The sequence below is a fragment of the Nerophis ophidion genome, linkage group LG15, assembly GCF_033978795.1.
Source record: "Nerophis ophidion isolate RoL-2023_Sa linkage group LG15, RoL_Noph_v1.0, whole genome shotgun sequence".
Classification (NCBI taxonomy): domain Eukaryota; kingdom Metazoa; phylum Chordata; class Actinopteri; order Syngnathiformes; family Syngnathidae; genus Nerophis; species Nerophis ophidion.
The window spans coordinates 32,031,777-32,044,566 of NC_084625.1; positions in this window are offsets into that span (position 1 = coordinate 32,031,777).

Below are 12,790 nucleotides of genomic sequence, written 5' to 3' on the forward strand. Positions count from 1 at the left end.
GAGTTAAACCAAGACAAGGCTAAGTCTGACATACCAATTCGTGTTTTGATACGCTCTAATAAAATATTATGATTGACGGTATTGAAAGCAGCGCTAAGATCGAGGAGCAGCAACATAAATCAGAATCCATCGTTAGCAATAGATCATTAGTCATTTTTGCGAGGGCTGTCTCCGTAGTGATTTGCCCTGAAACCGGATTGAAAGGTTTCACATAGATTGTTAAACGCTAAGTGTTCATTTAGCTGCTCTGCAACAATTTTTTCGAGGATTTTTGAAATAAAGGGAAGGTGAGACACCGGTCGGTAGTTTACCATGAGGTCAGGATCGAGGTTAGGTCTTTTAAGTAGAGGATGAAAAACCGCTTTTTTGAATGCTAGGGGAACAGTGCCAGAGGAAAGTGATAAGTTTATAATATTTAGCACTGATGGACCTAATAATACAAAGAGCTCCTTAATAAGTTTCCTTGGAAGTGGGTCAAGTAAACATGTTTGTTTTATTCCATTTACACGTTGTAACAATTCCTCTAATGTTATTTCCTCAAAACGAGAGAAACTATTTTGGAGGGCAGTATCCGCCGTATATTTAGCTTTAGCTAAGGTAAGCGCGCGTTTATAAAATATCAAACCATCACTCCATGCTTGATGGTGCACCTCAAGTTTAGTCGTGCGCCATTTGCGTTCCAGCTTTCTACATAATAATTTCTGAGCTCTAGTTTCTTCTGTAAACCACGGGGTACGCCTTTTTGGAGCCTTTTTTAACTTCAGCGGTGCTACACTATCAGCGGTTTCGCGCAGGGCGTCGTTAAAGTTGTTAGTGAAGTTATCAATAGAGCTTACATACTTTGGGAATGGTGCCATTACCGAGGGCAGTAGGCCAGCAAGAGTTGTCGTTGTGGCAGCATTAATGTTGCGGCTGCTACAGCAGTTATTATTATTATTAGCTTGCCGAACATGAGTCTGAACCTTGAATTTTATAAGTTAATGATCGGACATTACTTTGGTATACGGGAGTATGATAACTTTGGAAACGATGATACCCCTGACAAGCACTAAGTCTATCGTATTACCGGTGCAATGCGTGGGTTCATTTATTATTTGTGTAAAACCACAGCTATCAATTATAGTCTGGAGCGCCACGCACGGTGGGTCCGATGGGGTATTCATATGGATATTAAAGTCCCTCATTATAATTATATTATCGGTGTGCGTCACTAGATCAGCAACGACCTCTGAGAATTCATTGATAAAGTCCAAATAGGGCCCTGGGGGGCGGTAGATAACAGCCAGGTATAGAGGCAGTTGTGTGACAGACCTCATAGTAAGCACCTCAAACGATATATATTTATTATTCATGTTAGGACTAAGGTTAAAGTTTTTGTTGTATATTAGTGCGACCACCCCACCCCTTTTAAGGGGACGGGCAATATGCGCGTATGTAAAGTTAGGAGGAGATGCCTCATTTAGCGCAAAAAAGTCGTCTGGTTTAAGCCAGGTTTCGCTGAAACAGATGATGTTAAGATTATTGTCTCTGATGACCTCATTAACTAATAACGTTTTGGTAGACAATGATCTTATGTTAAAAAAAAACAATATTATAGGTAGTGGGCTGTTTTAGGGAATTTTTGATCAAATTATCCGTAGTAGCAATTTTAATAATGTTGTGTTTATTATGCGTAGTGCGCTTAAAATAATTACGACCATATCTAGGAATTGATACGACGGGAATTTTCCGATTGTTTGTTTGGTGCTTTGATAAACTGAACGCATCATATTTTGCCACCTCAGTAGAACCTATATCCAATTCTGAAACACTCAAAGCAGAAAAAACTTGTTCTGACTTAACTGACTCCTTACCCAGACCAGTAGGCTCGTGTCTTCCTTTTAAATCCACCTTCAGGACGGAAGGAAGCGGTGTACTGTGGGGATTAGCCTTTTGCTTTGTTTTTAGGCCCGCTCGGCATCCGCGTTTCTGCTTCCGATCACACCGCTTAAGTCTGTTCCGTAGACGGCCTCTGCTGGTACTATACTCCGCTGCTTCACAGGCCGCTGGATGTAGCTGGCAAAGTATTTCCATGCTAGCTAGCAGGTCTAGCAAGCACGCATCTTTCAGTCCGAAACGGCCCAATCTATCCACATCCAGAATTGTCTGGCAGTTGTAAGTGATCACGGAGTGTCCATGCTGTAAACCAGCCATGAAATTTGCAGAATTGTCCGGTATTTTTGCCAAATTAACCATCTTGGAACCCTTGAATTATATATATATATATATATATATATATATATATATATTTTTTTTTTTTTTTTATTTTTTTTTATTTTTTATTATTATTTGGCCACTATTGGCTAGTGATGCACCAAACATTCGTCGAAAGAAGAGTTTGCTTACCAAAACCAGATGTGGTGAAGTATCCACTTCTACTGACGGGCTGCGTCTTTCCCCGCGCATACGAATGACGGAGCTTGCTTAAAGCTGATGAAAAAGTCACACTGGGGTTGCATTGACTCAAGTCACATTTGAAAAGATCAGATTCCAATCAGATTCAAACTAGCTCCTGATGTAGCCTATATATGATTGGGAAAAGATCCAGATTGAAGCACTTTGGAGCGTTTACACTGGCAAAAAAATCTAATCTTTGCACTTGAGGGCAAAAAATTCAGATTTAGTGTGTAGTGTAAACGGGGCCTCGGATATGGGGCGCAAAGCCAATTGGCCAGGAAGGAATCCTCCAGGTGCGCCTCAAAGATGATCATACTTATTTGTGCGGTGCGATACTGCTCATATGAAGTGGATACAACCAAACAAATAAGAGACGAGACATTATCATCCCAAGTCGACACCTCTGTAAACAAGGACCTGCAGTTTTGCTTCTGACCTAACTGGTAAGACACCTAAAGAGGGCGCCCATTTGACACACATACCCTGAACTGATGAACAAATGAGTGAACATGAACCCCCACACCCCCATCCTTGTGGCACCCTGCAGAGAATTCCTGCCTAGGAATTTGGCCATGTTTCCTATACAGTAGACAAAACTTTTGCAGAATAGGGATGCAAAGATGATAGATTTTGACTGATCGATTACAGTCTAAATAGTCATCACGGTTTCACGACTATCACGATTAAAAGCACAACAAAGAATGTATACAATCACATAGACATTAAAGGCCTACTGAAATGAGATTTTCTCTTTTAAACAGGGATAGCAGGTCTATTGTATGTGTCATACTTGATCATTTTGCGATATTGTCATATTTTTGCTGAAAGGATTAAGTAGAAAACATCGACAATAGTGTTCACAACTTTTGGTCGCTGATAGAAAAGCCTTGCCTTTACCGGAAGTAGCAGCAAGTCTCGGGTTGTAGGGCTCCTCACATCTTCACATTGTTTATAATCATAGCGTCCAGCAGAAAGAGCTATTCCTACCGAGAAAGCGACAATTTCCCCATTAATTTGACCGAGGATGAAAGATTCGTGGATGAGGAAATTTAGAGTGAAGGACTAGAAAAAAAAAAAGCAACCCCCCCCCTCTAGGGGACCGAAAGCAATGGATGTCGAGCGGGTCTAACATGATACTGTGAAAGTTCAATCCATAGTGGCTCCAACACAGCCGCGAGAGTTAAGTTCAAGCGGATCCAAGACAGCAGCGAGAGTCCCATCCACAGGAGACCATCTCAAGCGGAGGCGGATCAGCAGCGTAGAGATGTCCCCAACTGATACAGGCGAGCGTTCCATCCTGGGTCCCGACGAGCGGTCCATCCTGGGTCTCGACTCTGGACAGCCAGTACTTCATCCATGGTCATCGGACCGGACCCCCTCCACAAGGGAGGGGGGGACATAGGAGAAAGAAAAGAAGTGGCAGATCAACTGGTCTAAAAAGGAGGTCTATTTAAAGGCTAGAGTATACAGATGAGTTTTAAGGTGAGACTTAAATTATAATGTCATATTTATTACTGTTGAAAACAACAGTAGTTAAATAACATAACAGTACAGAATAATAAATGTCTCCCTCTTACAATTAAAAGTAACTTTTATGTTCTTGTTTTTACATTTGCTGTCCCCATATGTGGCGAAGTTGGGAGAGTGGCCGTGCCAGCAACCTGAGGGTCCTTGGTTCGATCCCCACCTTCTACCATCCGAGTCACGTCCGTTGTGTCCCTGGGCAAGACACCTCACCCTTGCTCCTGATGGGTGCGGGTTAGCGCCCTGCATGGCAGCTCCCTCCATCAGTGTGTGAATGTGTGTGTGAATGGGTGAATGTGGAAATAGTGTCAAAGCGCTTTGAGTACCTTGAAGGTAGAAAAGCGCTATACAAGTATAACCCATTTACCATTTACCATTTATAATACCTTAAAATGCCTATAGTTTATCCACCGCAGGCAGGAGGAAGCAATCTCTATCATTAAATGGCGAGTGAATGAAATACCTGTTGCTGTTAGTTTTCACTGATGTGACACAATGCTAAGCTAAGTTTCAGTTATACATTTACATTTAACTCCCTACCAACTCAAGTATTCATGAGGTAACTTGCCACTAACAGAATTTAAAGGCCTACTGAAACCCACTACTACCGACCACGCAGTCTGATAGTTTATATATCAATGATGAAATATTAACATTGCAACACATGCCAATACGGCCGTTTTAGTTTACTAAATTACAATTTTAAATTTCCCGGGAGTTTCTTGTTGAAAACATCGCGGAATGATGACGTGTACGCGTGACGTCATGGACTGTGAGGAAATATTAGCGCTGCGCACACACACAGCTAAACGTCGTCTGTTTTCGTCGCATAATTACACAGTATTTTGGACATCTGTGTTGCTGAATCTTTTGCAATTTGTTCAATTAATAATGGAGACTATAAAGAACAATGCTGTTGGTGGAAAGTGGTGGATTGCAGCTGTCTTTAGCACCGAGACCCAGCCGGCGTTTCTTTGTTTGTTGTGAAAGCAGAGCAGTCAAGCCAACATGTTTTCTCTACGTCAACCAGCATGTTTTTGGATGGGGAAATTGTGATACATATCTTGCCTCCCACCCCAGCAGAAGGCGTGGAGCACCGCAGTGGCCAATGTGGTGTATGTGGGTGTTCAAATTGTGTTTTTCTTTGTTTTTATTGCTGTTTGTCTATGCATGGTGCAGTTCTATGTGCGCAATATGTATTATTTATTGCTCATTTTTTGGTTTTTCATTGTGATTTACTTTCGTACCTAGAAACGGCACAGCTGAAGTGGCAAGTGGTTTGCATCAGTTTTCCATCCATCCATCCATTTCTACCGCTTTCTTCCCATTCGGGGTAGCAAGGGCGCTGAAGCCTATCCCAGCTGCACTCGGGCGGAAGGCAGTGTATGCTCTGGACAATTCACCACCTCATCGCAGATGGACTGACAACCACTAGGGCCAATTTTGAGTTGCCAATCAAACTATCTTTGCCCTTTTAATGTATTGTAAGTCATTTATTTTCTTTAATGTTTCCTTTTTTGGGGCGGTATAGCTCGGTTGGTAGAGCGGCCGTGCCAGCAACATGAGGGTTGCAGGTTCGAGCCCCGCTTCCGCCATCCTAGTCACTGCTGTTGTGTCCTTGGGCAAGACACTTTACCCACCTGCTCCCAGTTCCACCCACACTGCTTTAAATGTAAGAATTAGATATTGGGTTTCACTATATAAAGCGCTTTTAGTCACTAGAGAAAAAGCGCTATATAAATATAATTCACTTCACTTCACTTCACTTTTGATTTCACCCTATTTTTTGTGGACTTTTTGTTTCTGCACTGCAATTATATGATTTACCCATTGTGGGCTAAATAAAGTCCATCCCAGAATAAAATGCAATAGAATAGAATGAGGAATGAGGAAAATACGTTGTGTATGTCCTAATAGCTTGCACTATTTTTCACTGTTGCACTGCTGTTCGTGCTGGTATTCATGTTTTATTTTTAACATTTTATTACTGAGGCGGTTCTCAAGGCACCCTTTTAAGTCCTCACCTTTTTGATTCGTGTAACTAAGGTGTTGTGGTAGCTAGTTTACTTCAGATGCAGTCAGTAGTCATACTCGTGTTCCTCAAGGTTCTGTTTTAGGTCCTCTCTTTTTCACCATTTGGGCTATTCAACTGGTGGCCTAAAAGTTTAGTTAAAAAACAACTTGTGAGACACACATTTTTGCAGTTGGGTCTTAAAAACACTAGAGCGCTGTCATAGAGAGGATCTTTGACTAGGGATGACATTCAAAAACCGGTTCTCCCAATTGTTCGATAAGAAAATAACCGATTCCATGGATTCGAATCCCTTTTTGGGAAACGGTTTCCGTTTACGAAGCCACTATAGTAAAGAAAAATATTTGGTTCTTTATTCGAATCCCTGGGAATGAATACCGTGTCACAAGAAATGTCCTGTGGCACGTCACAGGAAATGACGCCGCTCAGTCAATTGGCAGAAAATGCAGAAACAGCAACAACAATGGACCGGAAAAAACACTCCAAGGCATGGCTTCACTTGACTAAGAAAAACAACGAGGAAACCGCTATCTGCAATTATTGCCAGGCTTCGCTTTCCTTTAAAGGGAGCAGCACAACAAACATGTTGAAACATGTTCAAGTCATACATAACCTGAAGGTTAGAGAACGGTGTTGTGGAGAAGCAGTGACAGAGATGACGAAGCACGCCCATCTTTCTCTGCTTCAACCTGCAGTCCCAGTGATAGTGTCGGTGAGTAACCAACGCTAACTGTTGCCGGTTAATTTCCATATCGGCTCACTTGTAGTAGGGGTGTAGGAAAAATCGAATCGAATTTGAATCGCGATTCTCACATTGTGCGATTCAGAATCGATTCTCATTTTTTTTAAATCGATTTTTTTTTTAATCATTCCAACAAAACAATACACAACAATACCATAACAATGCAATCCAATTCCAAAACCAAACCTGAGCCAGCAACACTCTAACCGCAATAAACAGAGCAATTGAGAGAACAATATTATCAACAACAGTATCAAAATTAGTCATAATTTCAGCATAGGAGTGATTAAAAATCCCTCATTGACATTATCATTAGACATTAATTAAAAATGTAAAAAAAAGAACAATAACGTCACAGTGGCTTACACTTGCATCGCGTCTCATTAGCTTGACAACACACTGTGTCCAATGTTTTCACAAAGATAAAAAGAGTCATATTTTTGGTTCGTTTAGTAGTTAAAACAAATTTACATTATTGCAATCAGTTGATAAAACATTGTCCTTTACAATTATAAAAGCTTTTTACAAAACTCCACAACTCTGCTTGCATGTCAGCAAACTTGGGTAGATCCTGCTGAAATCCTATGTATTGAATGAACAGAGAATCATTTTGAATAGGGAAAAAATCGTATTTGAATTGAGAATCGAGTTCAATTGAAAAAAAAATTGATTTTGAATCGAATCGTGATCCCAAGAATCGATATTGAATCGAAATTGTGGGACACCCAAAGATTCGCAGCCCTAACTTGTAGCCTTTAGGCTAAAATAACTTTACATCTTATGTCAACCAGGACTGCAGTAATGTTAGCTAGACTAACGTTAACTAAGCAGAGTCAGTGGATAATGGTAACGTTAACATTAGCCTTTTTGTATGTGTCTGATAATGTTAACGGTATCTTGTAGCCTACACGATTCCAGATTTTGCAGGTCTGTCTAATAAACTAGTGCTTGCAAGATGTGAATTAAGATAATGTTAAGATAATGATAATCCTATTTCATATGATGACATTCATGACGGGCAGCACAGTGTGAGAGGGGTTAGTGCGTCTGCCGCACAATACGAAGGTCCTGAGTTCAATCCCGAGCTCGGGATCTTTCTGTGTGGAGTTTGCATGTTCTTCTCGTGACTGCATGGTTTCACTCCGGGTACTCCGGCTTCCTCCCACCTCTAAAGACAAGCACCTGGGGATAGGTTGATTGGCAACACTAAATTGGCCTTAGTGTGTGAATGTGAGTGTGGATGTTGTCTGTCCGTCTGTGTTGGCCCTGCGATGAGGTGGCGACTTGTCCAGGGTGTACACTGCCTTCCACCCGAAACGCAGTTAAGATAGGCTCCAGATGGACATTCATGGTGGGCAGAGTGACCAGGGCAGTGTTTGCTCTGTAGCACAGAGCGTTAACCCATTTACCATGGCGAGGTATAACCATTTACCATGGCAAGGTATAACCATTTACCATGGCGAGGTATAACCATTTACCATTGCAAGGTATAACCATTTACCATTGCGAGGTATAACCATTTACCATGGCGAGGTATAAAAATTTACCATGGCAAGGTATAACCATTTACCATGGCGAGGTATAACCATTTACCATGGCGAGGTATAACCATTTACTATGGCGAGGTGTAACCATTTACCATGGCGAGGTATAACACAGGGCGCAGCAAGATGAGTGAAGAGGAGACATTACAACATTACTTGCAAGCTAACGAGAATGATGGTGAAAAATCTCCTCCCCTGCAACTTGGTGAACACAGACGAATACAAGTAGGTTGATAATTATATTTTGCTGACATGTAATCGAGTAAAAAGTATTAAAACCATTACTCTGAGATTTGTTTCAAATGTAAAGTGCTGTACAATACAAATAAATGCAGGATTTTCCCTGCATGGATTTTTCTTAAGTGGCCCACTTAAAAGGGCACTAACAGTCAATATTTATTTATTTATTTATTTAGGGTAACAACAGTCAATATTTATTTATTTTTGGGGGTAACAACAGTCAATATTTATTCATTTATTTTAATCTATTTTATTCTTAAAAAATAAAAGTGAGCTTTTGTTAAACCAAGTATTGTGTTTTTTTCCATGTACAACAACCTGGATTCGATAAGAGAATCGACAATGGCATCGAAACCGATAATTTCTTAACAAACATCATCCCTATCTTTGACAATCTTTTTTTCCGAAGATCCTTAAAAATAGCAACTGCAACTCTGACAAAATAAACAGACCAAAATCAATTGTCTACTAGAGAGGACGTTGGTTCGAATATACAAAATAAGATCATGTATATACAGTAAGTACATATAATCAATCAATCAATCAATGTTTGTTTATATAGCCCTAAATCACAAGAGTCAATCAATCAATCAATCAATCAATCAATCAATCAATCAAAGTCTCAAAGGGCTGCACAAGCCACAACGACATCCTCGGTTCAGAGCCCACAAAGAGGCAAGGAAAAACTCACAACCCAGTGGGACGTCAATGTGAATGACTATGAGAAATCTTGGAGAGGACCGCAGATGTGGGTGACCCTCCTCCCTCTAGAGGAGACCGGATGCAATGGGCGTCGAGTGAGTCTAACATAATATTGTGAAAGTCCAGTCCATAGTGGATCTAACATAATAGTGAGAGTCAAAAGTGAGAGTAATTTATATTGTCTGCTGGACCTACTCTCTCTTTTATGCTGCAGCTGTTACATATACTGTGATATTGGACATGGTAATTGTTATACATTGTATATATTATATAAAAATATAATATCACATGATAATATAATATATCAGTATGCATCATATGCTGTAAATATAATATGTAACTATTACATTTATGTTATATTTTATAATGCTACTACGGTACATTTTTAGTCTACATTATACCTGCATTATCCTTTCCATCCTTACACTTTCCATCCTTTGTAACTGAGCTACTGTGTGGAACAATTTCCCTTGTGGATCAATAAAGTTTGTCTAAGTCTAAGTCTAAGAGTTATAAAGTTCAGCCACTGGTCCTCAGCTTTCTGGAAATGTGGCCCCCAAAACAATTTAGTGTAATATGTCTGCCTTAAAGGCCTACTGAAACCCACTACTACCCACCACGCAGTCTGATAGTTTATATATCAATGATCAATCAATCAATCAATCAATGTTTACTTATATAGCCCTAAATCACTAGTGTCTCAAAGGGCTGCACAAACCACTACGACCTCCTCGGTAGGCCCACATAAGGGCAAGAAAAACTCACACCCAGCGGGACATCGGTGACAATGATGACTATGAGAACATGATACTGTGATACTGATGATGCTGATGACTATGAGAACATATGAGAACATGATACCGTGAAAGATCAGTCCATAATGGATCCAACACAGTCGCGAGAGTCCAGTCCAAAGCGGATCCAACACAGCAGCGAGAGTCCCGTTCACAGCGGAGCCAGCAGGAAACCATCCCAAGCGGAGGCTGATCAGCAGCGCAGAGATGTCCCCAGCCGATACACAGGCAAGCAGTACATGGCCACCGGATCGGACCGGACTCCCTCCACAAAGGAGAGTGGGACATAGAAGAAAAAGAAAAGAAACGGCAGATCAACTGGTCTAAAAAGGGAGTCTATTTAAAGGCTAGAGTATACAAATGAGTTTTAAGGTGAGACTTAAATTCTTCTACTGAGGTAGCATCTCGAACTGTTACTGGGAGGGCATTCCAGAGTACTGGAGCCCGAAATGAAAAAGCTCTACAGCCCGCAGACTTTTTTTGGGCTTTGGGGATCACTAATAAGCCGGAGTCCTTTGAACGCAGATTTCTTGCCGGGACATATGGTGCAATACAATCGGCAAGATAGGATGGAGCTAGACCGTGTAGTATTTTATACGTAAGTAGTAAAACCTTAAAGTCACATCTTAAGTGCACAGGAAGCCAGTGCAGGTGAGCCAGTACAGGCGTAATGTGATCAAACTTTCTTGTTCTTGTCAAAAGTCTATGATGAAATATTAACATTGCAACACATGCCAATACGGCCTTTTTAGTTTACTAAATTGCAATTTTAAATTTCCCGGGAGTTTCGTCTTGAAAATGTCGTGTAATGATGACGTGTACACAAGACGTCACGGGTTTTTAGGAAATATGAGCGCTGCACACACACACAGCTAAAAGTCGTCTGCTTTAACCGCATAATTACGCAGTATTTTGGAGATCTGTGTTGCTGAATCTTTTGCAATTTGTTCAATTAATATTGGAGAAGTCAAAGTAGAAAGATGGAGTTGGGAAGCTGTAGCCTTTAGCCACACAAACACATGGTGATTCCTTGTTTAAAATTCCTGGAGGTGAAACTTTACTATGGATCAGAGCGCGGTCAAGCATGAACACGACGAAATGTCAACTAGCAGGTTTCAGTGAGAAAATTGTGGTAAAAAGTCGCTTCTTACCGGATATCAGCTGAGCTTGTGCCGTCCATAAAGCTGCCGTCGACTTCCCTGAGACACTGCGCGTCAACACACCTGTGCACACACCTCTGACTATCAGGTACTATTAAACTCACTAAAACACTAGCAACACAATAAAAAGATAAGGGATTTCCCAGAATTATCCTCGTAAATGTGTCTAAAAACATCGGAATCTGTCCCAATTTTTTTTTTTTACTTTTTTTTTTTTCTAGTCCGTCGCTATCAATATCCTCAAACACAAATCTTTCATCCTCGCTCAAATTAATGGGGAAATTGTCGTTTTCTCGCTCCGAATAGCTGTTTTTGTTGGAGGCTCCCTTTGAAAACAATGTGAATATGTGAGGAACCCTCAACGAGTGACGTCATCGTCTGCAACTTCCGGTAGAGGCAGGGCTTTTCTGTTAACACCGAAAGTTGCGAACTTTATCGTGGATGTTCTCTACTAAATCCTTTCAGCAAAAATATGGTAATATCGCGAATGATCACGTATGACACATAGAATGGACCTGCTATCCCCGTTTGAATAAGAAAATCTCATTTCAGTAGGCCTTTAAGAACTGTGCTGGACAATGGGTTGACAGGGCTTGTAGCTCACTGGCTCGTGCTAGTAGGGACGTGTAGACAAAAAAGTTAAAGTAGCAATGATTGCCACACACACACTAGGTGTGGTGAAATTTGTCCTCTGCATTTGACCCATCCCTTTGTTCCCCCCCTGGGAGGTGAGGGGAGCAGTGGGCAGCAGCGGTGCCGCACCCAGGAATCGTTTTTGGTGATTCAACCGCCAATTCCAACCCTTGAAGCGGTTTTCGAGCACTGTTGCAGAGGCACAAAAAGGCTTTGCATCATTTTATCCTGCAGATGTTTTCTTGAGACATTTCAGTGCAGAATCTGACCATTTGGCCTTCAGAGGGTCAGTTATGACTTGGACATCCCGCAGAAAAACAAGCTGATACGACGCCCTCTGTGAAACAGTTCACTATTTGTCCACTCCAGTCCATTCCGGCTCGACCCGCCAAGAACAACGGGGTCATTTTTTCAGTCTTGAACGTCCCTCCCATCCGTGGCTCTGCAGTTGTGGTCTCGCTTGGCAGCCGTTTGCAATAACCCAGCCCGCAGGCGGAACATATCTCATATCAGGTCTTGCAAGGAAGCTTGGTTTAGCAACAAGCACATCTTTCACTGGTATGTCAGGAAAGTACACAAAGGGCTTAACTCGGATAGGAAATTAAACACATTTAGTCATTTTCCCTTTTCTCAGCGGCACATGTTTCCGATTCCTCAGTGACTAAGTGCTCCAGGCTTGAAGACATTAGTGTCCTAGCCTGCTCTTACTCCCTCAGTCACTCCTTCCATCAACACACCTGAAGACAGGCGGCCTATTCATGCACTACTTGTCCTCCTGTCCAGGCCATGCATTCTTTCTGTAAAAAAAAAGGAGTGTTAAGTGCTTCCTCAATGTAAGCCTCACTGTAATTATTAAAACAGTTTATGTGAGTTTCCAAATGTGCTTCCTGTCGTCAAATTAAGTGCACGAGCGCATGTGCAAAGAACATAAACGTGGATTTTTCACAATTGTTGCCGCTCATAAAAGGGTGATATCGGCGGGA